The following is an 11,859-nucleotide window of genomic DNA, read 5'->3' as shown; positions in this document are numbered from 1 at the left end:
AATATTCTTGAAAGGCTTGGATATATATTCTGAAGTGAAAATTTGATATTTTTGAAACCTTCAAAATATTTAAGGCTCTGATGGAAAATGAAAAAGGTTTGAAAATTAAATACCTACGTTCTGATAATAGAGGGGAATATTGCTCCAAGGAGTTTGATGAGTTTTATGGTGAGCATGAAATTCGACGATAGCTTACGATTCTTGGGACACCACAGTAAAATGATATGGCAGAAAGGTTTAATAGAACACTCATGGATAGGATCCGTAGTATGATGAGCACTGCAAAACTTGACAAGAGATTTTCGGTAGAGGCTGTAAGCACGGCTTGTTACTTGATCAATCAAGCATCGACAAAATCTCTTGGATTGAAAATTTCAGAAAAACTTTAGAGCGGTAAGTCAATAAATTATTTTCATCTCCGTATCTTTGGATGTGATGCATATATGTGGATTTCAAAAGAGAAGAAGACAAAATTGGACAAAAACTCTCGGAGATGCATCTTTCTTGGCTATGCTAAAGGAGTAAAGGGGTATCGATTATGGGATCTTACTATCCCCAAGATCGTTGTTAGCCGAGATGTTGTTTTTAATAAAGAATTTTTTAAGGCACCAAGGAAAAGCAAGATGATAAAGCCATTACTTCTTTTGAGTTCTTTGATGCAGGTGATGATGTGCAAGTAGAGCAAGTACAGGTGAACGATGAGATACTTGATGATGGATCAGATGCAGAGTCTCTGCAATCTCCTGATAATGCTATCTCACTAGAAGAGCCACCAACGAAGTCTGAGTGGCCTAGGAGAGTTATTAGACCTCCTGCCAAGTATGATGACTATGTCATTTCTTTCATTCCTTCTGCTAACTATATTTGTGCTTATGTTGCTTTGGCGGAGGAGGACAAGTCAACTTCATACAAGAGGCATATGAGTCCACCAATGCTGGAAAGTGGCATTGTGATATAGAGGAAGAGATGGAGTCACTTCGGAAGAAGAAAATATGGAAGCTTGTAGTTCTACCAGAGGAGAGGAGTCCAATTGGATGTCGGTGGGTTTATAAAGTGAAGAATGATACAGATAAAAATATAGAGAGATTCAAAGCACAGTTGGTGGTGAAGGATTATACTCGAAGCTAGAAATTGATTTTGATGAAGTCTTCTCACCGATGGTTCGTCTTATTACTATTCGGATTGTTTTGGTGATCGCGACAGTCATGGATTTGGAGCTTGAGCAGATGGATGTAAAGACAGCTTTCTTGCATAGTGACTTAGAGGAGGAGATCTATATGGTGTAACCTGAAGGTTTTGTTGAAAAAGACAAGGAGGAGTTGGTTTGTCGATTGAACAAATTGTTATACTATCTCAAACAGGTGCCAAGGTGTTGGTACAAACGATTTGATTCTTTTATTGTGAGTTTAAGATTTGATCGACTGGAGACAGATCATTATGCATATTTCTATAGTTATGATGACAGAAATTTTTGTATCTTGCTGTTGTATGTCGACGATATGGTGGTCGCAGGAAATAGCAGGAGTCGGATATCAGATCTGAAAATTCAGTTGGCTGGAAAGGTCGAGATAAAGGACTTAGGAGCTGTGAACCAAATACTTGGGATGAAGGTGCTACGGAAGAAGAAAGATTGAAAAGTCTGGCTTTCATAAAAAGGATATGTGGAGAAAAGTCTGCGACGCTTTAAGATGCAGAATGCAAAGCCAGTGTCTACCCCGTTTCCTATTCAGTTGAAACTGTTAGCAGAGCAATCACCCAGTATGGACGTAGAAAAGACTGATATAGTTTGGATACCATATTTATCAGCAGTAGAGAGTCTTATGTTTGCTATAGTATACACAATACCAGACATTGCACAAGCAGTGGGAGTTGTGAGATGGTATATGGCGAATCCAGATAGCGACCATTGGACAGCAGTAAAGTAGATCCTCTGATATCTAAAGGGGACGATTGATCATTCACTCTATTATGGTTCAGCAGGTTTAGAATGCATTAGATATATTGATTTGATTTTGCAGATGATCGGGACAAGAGAAGATCTACCACAGGCTATGTGTTCTACATAGGCGGCGATGCTATTAGCTGGGAGTATAAGCTTCAATCAGTGGTAGCATTATCAACGACAGAGGCAGAGTATATTACAGTGGCACACGTATGTAAAAAAGCTGTCTGGCTCAAGAGGCTTCTTGGAGACTTCAAGGTGAAGCAAGATGTGATGAGAGTGAATTGTGATAGTCAAAGTGCATTGCACTTAATAAAAAATTTGGCGTTTCACTCTCGAACGAACATATTGACATTCGCTATCACTTTGTAAGAGATGTGGTTGATGATGGTCTAGTCTCATTATTAAAAATTCATACTGATGCAAATCCAACAGATGTGTTGACAAAGTTGGTGACTCGAAAGAAGTTCTGAAGGAACCAATCTAGGATTTCAGGGTTAGATCTTGAAACTTTTTCAAGATCAGACAGCGGAGGACTAAAATAAATCAAAATTTATCTTATAAAATCAAAAATTCTTAGATCTAAGATTCTATTACATGACATTAAATCAGAAATTAAAATATAAAGAGCAAGAACTACATGTTGATCATATCAACATGTTTCTATACTACATCTAATGCATGTAAAATATAATAGGTCAGATCTATTACCTTGCAAGTTAGACGTTCTAACTTTACTGATCCGGGTTGAGGATGATGTTGCGAGCTGCACATGCATCCGACCTCTAAGAGTCATCCACACGAGCCCACAAATCACGATCAGAAGTCCTGGTCCAGAAAATCAGCACAGTATGCTAGTACTGTGCTGATCCTTCTTTGATGGTCGATCAGATGCCTCCTTCTTCTTGATTTGGACTCTTCCAAAAATAAGAAGTAGGAGAAGGAGTTTTAGATGTGAGATACTCTCAGAAAACTCACAGATAGAGGAAGAGAAGAGGTGAACTCAGCAATCCTAGAAGAAGACCCGCTTCTTCTTCTCTTTGCTCTAACCTAGACACCTAGTTTTGTGTCTATTATATGTCCACACCCCAACACTCTTTCTCCCTGATTTTCACACATCCCAAAGGTCTCTCAATACTTTGTAATCTATAAAAATTTCAAGAAGAAATTCATCTTAAATAATGAGATATGAAGAATCCTTATCTAGGTCAAATACCTAGTCAAGAAAAATCCAAACAGGGCAAGACAAGGGGTGCCCAACTCTTGGGCGCCCCCTCCTTCTTTTTCTGCCATGGACCACCAACAAAGGGTGCACAATATGTACCATAAAAACCACAAAAATCTAAAAAAAATTAGATAAAATCAGTGCCATAAGGAAAAAATTTTGATTTCCTAAAATTCTATCTCATAGAATTTGAAATCCAAACTAATTCCTACTTTGACTTGGTCCACAACCACATTCCATGTAAGAGAGAAAGAGTGGAAAGCTTTGGGTGTACGTGAAGGCCTGGGAGAAAAAATTTTGTCACACAAAATAAGAGAGAGTGGGCGTGGGGGCTAAGGTGGCGCAAGGCGGAATCCTAGTCTTACTAGGATTCAATCTATAACTTGTTCAAATTTGGTTTCTCAAACTAAATCAAATCAAAATCAAATCAACCCAATTAAAATAGGTTTAATCTAATTAAGAACCTAATTTAATCAGATTAAATTAGATTTAAATCTGATTTAATTTTTTAATCGAATTAAAAATTAGGTTAACCCAAGTCCTAATTGGAGTAGGACTAATTTTTTCTTGAACTTGGCTTATCTAATAAACCAATTGGACTTGATTCAATCAAGCCCAAACCAAATCTAATTAAATCATATTTAATGAGACTTAATCTCAGTCCATTGACTTAATCAAATTAAGTCAATTAGCAATCGAATTGCTAATCGATCCTCCTACAACACTTGCACTAGGTTAAATGTCAATCGTATTGATCGTTTAACCCTAGAACGATTCATAATCGTTGATCAACCATCCGATCAGATCGTGAACTCTAATGTGTGTGACCTCATAGGTCTAAACCTAAGCTGGTAGCATAGGAATAAATTTTTATACCAATCGAAGTGACCATCTAGCAATGGTACCTGACGGTTGGATAGGTCGAATGTGTAGAACAACATCCTTAGAACCCATGCAGATATAGTTTTCATATAATTCATCTCCTCGATCAAAATGCTCATAGGACACCTCAGAGTTCAACTGTCAACTCTGATTAAGTTGTCCACATTGTATTTCAAAATATCAAATCGATCGGATGGATTATCCTGACCAAGGTTTTGCTAAATTGAAATACAGCGACTCATTCTTCTCCAACTTTTAGAGTGGTCAATCCCATCTTGATCACACTCCGACTTCGCAAGTACTTGACTGTGCCCAAAAGCCTTTCATCACTGAATTAAAAATTTAATTAGTCCAGTACCAAAGTATAATGAGTTGCTTGCAAGTCACTCAGACGATCTTAGGTCTAAGGGACACTTATAGCTATATCCCATCAGAGACATTCTCGATAGCAGAATGCTCTGGAATTGGTCACGTTTAATGACGATGTATCCTTACATCTCACCTGTATGCCATACCAGTGTCTCCACACTCCTTGATTAAGAGGACAACCAATCCATATGGCCTACAGCGACCTATGCTTGATAAAAACTGTCATCCTCAGCCTATCATTTGGTCGTAAACAGTTTTAAGGACTAATCGATAAATCCTCTCTTTATCGAACCTAAATAGTCCTAAGGACTTCATCACAACAACGGAGTTCATTAGAAGATGAAAATTTATGATAAAAATATCAAAAATATATTTTATTTATTAACAAATCAATTACAATACAAGGTTACTCAACCGTCAACAGGTTGACGATTGACTTTTGGGACATATTTTTCAATAACTCCCACTTGTCCTAAAACCACTCGGCACAGTATCTAATACCCATCTTCGACTTGTGGTTGTCGAACTCCTTTATCGCTAGGGCTTTAGTGAAGGGGTCGGTCAGGTTCTCCTTTTCGTCGATTTTTTGAAGATCAACGTCACCTAGATCCATGATCTTCCGGACCAGATGGAAGCGGCGCAAAATGTGTGCTTTGTCCGCTGGTGTGCTTTGGGTTCCTTCGCCTGAGCAATGACACCAGTGCTATCGCAGTATAGCAGGACCGGACCATCCAAGTTCGATGACGAATTTTCTCAGCCACATAGCTTCCTTCACAGCATCCGATGCTGTGATGTACTCCACCTCACAAACAGAGTCTGCCACAGTATGCTGCTTGAAACTCTTCCAGCAGATGGCTTCACCGTTCAGAGTAAAAATATAACCTGACACGCTTCTGCTGTTATCATGATCAGATTGAAAACTGGAGTCTGTGTGCCCCACAAGTTTCAGATCTGACTCGTCATAAACTAACCATAGGTCCTTAGTATTTCTCAAATACTTAAGGATGGCTTTAACCACTTTTCAGTGATTTTCTTCCGGATCAGATTGGTATCTACTCACTACTCCTAGTGAGTATGCCACATCTGACCTTGTACATGTCATAACGTACATGATAGATCCCACGGTCGAAGCATATGGGACTCTACTCATACACTCTCTTTCTTCAGGAGTTGTCGGACAATCCTTCTTAGAGAGAGAAATTTCATAGCCTATCGATAGATAGTCTTTCTTGAAATTCTTCATGCTGAATCTCTTCAGCACAGTGTCTATGTACGTGGACTGGGATAACCCAAGCATTCTTTTAGATCTATCCCTAAAGATCTTCATCCCTAGGATGTAGGATGCTTCACCCAAGTCTTCATGGAGAACTGCGATGACAACCAAACTTTTATTCCCTGTAGTGTGGGGATGTCATTCCCGATTAAGAGAATATCATCCACGTACAAGATAAGAAATATCACAATTAGACCATTTGCCCATTTATAGATGCAGGGCTCTTCTCCGTTCTTAATGAAGCCATACGTTTTGATCACCTTATCAAAATGCATGTTCCAACTCTGAGAAGCTTGCTTCAATCCATAAATGGATCTTTGAAGCTTGCACACCTTAGACTCATCTGTGGATGTAAACCCCTCAGGTTGTATCATATACACCTCTTCGGTAAGCTCTCCATTCAGAAAAGCTATCTTTACATCCATCTGCCCGATCTCATAATTCAGATGGACAGCTATTGCAAGCATTATCCGAATAGATTTGAGCATTGCCACCAGGGAGAACGTCTTGTTATAGTTAATACCATAATGTTGACAATACCTCTTGGCAACCAGATGGACTTTATAGGTCTCCATCTTTCCATCTGTGCCCCTCTTCTTTTTGAAGACCCATTTACACCCAATGGGGTTAACCCCTTCAGGTGGATCAACCAATGTCCATACATCGTTGACCTTCATGGACTCTATTTCTGATTTCATGGCTTTAAGTCATTTTTCAGAATCAGATCTCTGCATTGCATCCATATAGGTGATCGGATCTTCATCGTTCTCATCGAGCTCGATGGGATCACCATTCCGGACCAAGAAACCATAGTATCTATCCGGCTGACACAGTACTCTACCGGATCGCCTTAATGGTATAGGTACATTGGGCTCCGGATCTGATCTAATCAAATCCGACTCAGATTCAGCTATTGGTGTCGGTCCTTCTACCTGTTGAACTTCATCAAGTTCAACTTTAGAGGCAACGATTCCTTCACAAAGGAATTTCTTTTCTAAAAAGGTTGCCTTAATGCTGACGAACACCTTTTGTTCATCGACATGATAGAAAAAATATCCTTTGGTCTCTTTGGGATACCCTATGAATGTGCATTTGTCAGACCTAAGTCCAAGTTTATCTGTAACTAACTGTTTGACATAGGTCAGGCACCCCCAGACCCTAAGGTGTGAAAGTGCTGGTTTGCGTCATGTCCATATCTAATATGGAGTCTTAATTACAGACTTATTTGGAATCCTATTTAACAGATAATAGGCCGATTCGAGTGCATATCCCCAGAAGGATATCGGCAAGCTGGTAAAATTCATTATGGATTGAACCATATCTAATAAAGTTTGATTTCTCCTTTCAGACACACCATTATGCTGTGATGTTCCTGGAGGAGTCCATTGGGAGAGAATCCCATTATCTCCTAGATATGTGAGAAACTCATCAGAAAGGTATTCCCCTCCTCGATCAGACCGAAGAGTTTTAATACTCTTTTCAATTTATTTTTTTACTTCACTTCAGAATCGTTTGAATATTTCAAATGAATCCGACTTATGTTTCATCAGATGAACATATCCATTTCTGGATAGATCATCCGTGAAAGTGATGAAGTAGAAATATCCACCTCTAGCATTTATACTCATGGGCTCGCATACATCAGTATGTACTAGGCCCAAGAGCTCATTAGCTCTCTCACCTTTTTCAGTAAAAGGTAACTTGGTCATTTTACCAAGAAGACAGGACTTACAGGTTGGAAGTGATTCACAATCACTGACTTCGAGAATTTTCTCTTGAGTCAACTGTTTATCCTGTACTTGTTTATATGACCTAGCCTACAATGCCATAAGTAGATATCTGATACACTATCTAATCTAGGGTGCTTGCCAATAGAATAGACTACATTAATAGGTTGTGATAACATATACACATCATTGTTCAAATGTTCACAAAAAATAGTAACACCATTCATAATGATATTACAAACTTATTTCTTTATTGAAATTTCATAATCATTTTTGGCCAGAAGGCCTACAGAAATAATATTTAAAAAAAAAATTGAGATAAAAATGACAATCATTAAGAACAACGGTATGAGACTCAAATATAAGTTTCAAGATTCCTAATGCTAGAACTGAAACTGATCTTCCATCTCTAACGTTCAGGAACCTCTCGTCTTGCTCGAATCTCCTACTGACCTACAACCTCTGCAACGAATTACAAATATGGTAAGGACTATTGGTATCCAATACCCAGTCAGTTATATCACAAATAGAGAAATTGTAAGAAGTTATCATATAAATACCTTGCCCAGCAACAGCTTGCTTCTTTCTCTGTCTGTTCGGATCTATGGAGGCAATGTACTGAGGATAGTTCTTTTTTTAGTGCCCCCACTTCTTGCAAAAGAAGCATTCAGCTTGACTCTTATCGGGCTTGATCTTTTTGGTCTGGCCCTGCACTAATGTCCCAGTCTGAACTTGCACTTTCTTCATTTTCTTCTTCTTGTTCTTCTTCCCTTTCTTAAAGGATCGAGAACTAGAAGACGAACCTCCCACTAAGTTCACCGACTCCTTGTGGAGTTGGTGATCCTTCTCAAAGTTCTGAAGCAACCCCAGTAACCCATGGTAGTTTACTTCAGGCTTTGTCATTCTATAATGAGTGAGGAATGGGAGATAAGACTTGGACAGCGAGTTCAGTATTGCATCTTTCCCAAGCTGCTCATGCAAGGAAAAGCCGAGCTTGCTCAAAGGCTCCATCAACTCGATCATGTACAATACATGATCAGTGACAGAGGCACCATCTCGTATTTTAGCGTTAAAGATGGCACAACTAGTCTTGTGCCTCTCTACGTCATCGGATGTGCCAAAGGCATCCTTCAACACTTGAAGCATGTCCTTTGGCTGAACTGTCTCAAATCTATGATTGAACTCGTTGCTCATGGCAGCCGGCATGATGCAGCGCACCATGATCCAGTCACTGAGCCACTTCTGATAAGTATCTCTGACTGTTCCACGTGTATTGGTAGCTGGCTCCTCAGGTGCAGGATCCGTTATCATATATAGGATCTGTTCATGCTCCAGAACTATCTTCAACTTTCGATACCAGCTATCGAAGTTGGGTCTCATCAAATTTTTATTGTCCAACAATGATCGGAGCGATAAGGGAGTGGCCATATCTGCACAAAGAAAAATTATAACATAATTAGTAATTGATTCATTAAACCTAAAGATTTGGACTTTAATCAAAAGATTTCTCTCACTATTTTATTCGAATTGGTAGCCTCTACCTCTAATTCGAGAAATTACCCTAATTTTTTAGTGGGTACTAGAATCCACTTAGACTGCACACAAGCCCAACTTTGGTTGGCCAACCCATATACATCTAAGGGTAGGTTCATAACCAATTATTTTTCTAAATAATTTCTAGTAATTTTAATTTTGCCCCAGTCCCTAATCAGTAGGTTTTGGCCTCCACTGAAAAGATCTGATTAGGTCCAACCATTAACATAACCATACTTGGCCCATCTAGCTAATGAATGATTAGGCCCAACTTTGGTTAGCTAACCTAACTACTATTTAGAAAGATGCAGTCAAGAAATCATATTATGAATGACAATTCCATCAGCCGATAAGCACCAGGCCTTTGGGCCTCTAATGATTATCCAACTTATGGACTCATTATCATTCACTTAATGGGAGGCTATGATCTAGTTATCACCATAACTATTTCATTTTAAGGACCTAATAATTTTAGAGGATTTAATTGATTTAGAGGTGGAGGTCAAATGAACCAGCTTATCATGATCCTCTCACTGGCTTCACCAAGTCAGCTTAAGGGAGACCATTAAAAGGGCTGGTCTAGGAGCACCTAAATCAATCACACTGATTTACCTAGCTGACATGGATCAGCTCGAATAGTCAAGTGATCCGATCAAAATATAATTTCTCCAATAGACCAGATAAGTTCGATCGATGGGAGGGTCTGCCAAAGCTTGCTTTAGACACCATCAGAAATGACCAGGTAAGCGGGCTGTCAATTAAAAACCACTGATCTGGTTTACCTTAGACACCAACTGATTTAATTAGTTTCGATTAGATCAACCTAACAGTTCGTGCTAAATCGCTTAGCCAAGAATTAAGTCTATTTAGTTCTCGTTAAAGACATGGACTTGACCAACTACAACTATTGTAATTGATCTAGAGAATCTTTGACCTAATCTAAGACAACAATTGATTAGATTTAGTCAATTCTCTAATTAAATCCATCTTTAATCTAACCTTAGGTCTAACTCAATTAATGGACCTAATTCTCACTAACCCATTAATCCAATGTGTTATGGTTTGTGTCTTAGGTTCTTCAATTTACAATCGTAGAACCTAATCAATTAACTTTTTAATTCTCAATTAAGTTTTGAGCTAAGGGTTGGAGTTCGGCTTTTCGAAAATAATTTTTATATTTATAAAATATTTTTACAACATGATTCTACCAACCAAGTTGCATGTTTGATTTATAATCAAAATGCAAGTGAAATAAGCATGAAACTACTTTAGATCTAATCTAAACAGAATCATGTAATTGAAACAATTTTAATTTTAAACTGCGCAAATTTTTCAGATAAATATATGATGGTTCTTTACGTAAAAATTATTAACAAAGATATTTTATTTTAGATTTAAATATTTTTAAATCTAATAAATCATAAATTTAATCTAGATCATATCTAACAAATTTATGATTAAAAATAGATCTACACGAACTAGGACAACCTTTGCACTGTAAGAGATAAACCTTACAGCAGGACAACCTACAGTTCATGATTGATCTAAAAATTTTAATTTTAGATTTAATAATCAGATTATAAATTAGATCTAATCGAATAAATAATCTAAGCATGTATAAATAATCATGTAATAAATAATCTGGCTCTGATACCAATTGAAGGAATCAGATCTAGGGTTTCAGGGTTAGATCTTGAAATTTTTTTAAGATCAGACAACGAAGACTAAAATAAATCAAAATTTATTTTATAAAATCAGAGAATCTCTAGATCTAAGATCCTATTACATAATTATTTTATGATATTAAATTAAAAATTAAAATATAAAGATCAAGAACTACATGTTGATCATATTAACATATTTCTATACTACATCTAATGTATGTAAAATATAATAGATCAGATTTATTACCTTACAAGTTAGACGTTCTAACTTTGCTGATCCAGATTTGAGGATGATGTTACGAGCCACACACGTGTCTGACCTCTAGGAGTCGTCCACATGAGCTCACGAATCACGATCAGAAGTTTTAGTCCAGAAAATCAGTACAGTATGCTAGTACTGTGTTGATCCTTCTTCGATGGTCGATCAGATGCCTCCTTCTTCTTGATTTAGACTCTTTCAAAGATGCGAAGTAGGAGAAGGAGTTTTAGATATGAGACACTCTCAGAAAACTAACAGATGGAGGAAGGAAAGAGGTGAACTCAGCAATCCTAGAAGAAGACCCTCTTCTTCTTCTCTTTGTTCTAACCTAGACACCTAATTTTGTGTCTATTATATCTCCACGATCCAACACTCTTTCTCTCTGATTTTCACACGCCTCAAAAGTCTCTCAAAGTTCTGTAATCCATAAAAATTTTAAGAAAAAAATCATCTTAAATAATGAGATATGAAGAATCCTTGTCTAGGTCAAATACCTAGTCAAGGAAAATCCAAACAGGGCAAGACAAAGGGTGCCCAACTCTTGGGCGCCCCCTCCTTCTTTTTCTGCCATGGACCACCAACAAAGTGTGCACAATATGTGCCATAAAAGTCATAAAAATTTTAAAAAAAATCTAGGTAAAATCAGTACCATAAAGAAAGAGTTTTGGTTTCCTAAAATTCTATCTCATAGAATTTAAAATCCAAACTAATTCCTACTTTGACTTGGTCTACAACCATATTCCATGTAAGAGAGAAAGAGTGAAAAGCTTTGGGCATGCGTGAAGGCCTGGGAGAGAAGGTTTTGTCACATAAAAAAAGAAACAGTGGGCGTGGGGGGCTAAGGTGGTGCAAGGTGGAATCCTAGTCTTACCGGGATTCAATCTATGACTTGTTCAAATTTGGTTTCTCAAACCAAATCAAATCAAAACTAAATCAATCCAATTAAAATAAGTCTTAACCTAATTAAAAATCTAATTTAATCAGA

This window comes from Elaeis guineensis, chromosome 11, assembly GCF_000442705.2.
Source record: "Elaeis guineensis isolate ETL-2024a chromosome 11, EG11, whole genome shotgun sequence".
In the NCBI taxonomy this organism is placed as follows: domain Eukaryota; kingdom Viridiplantae; phylum Streptophyta; class Magnoliopsida; order Arecales; family Arecaceae; genus Elaeis; species Elaeis guineensis.
This window is presented reverse-complemented; position numbering follows the sequence as displayed.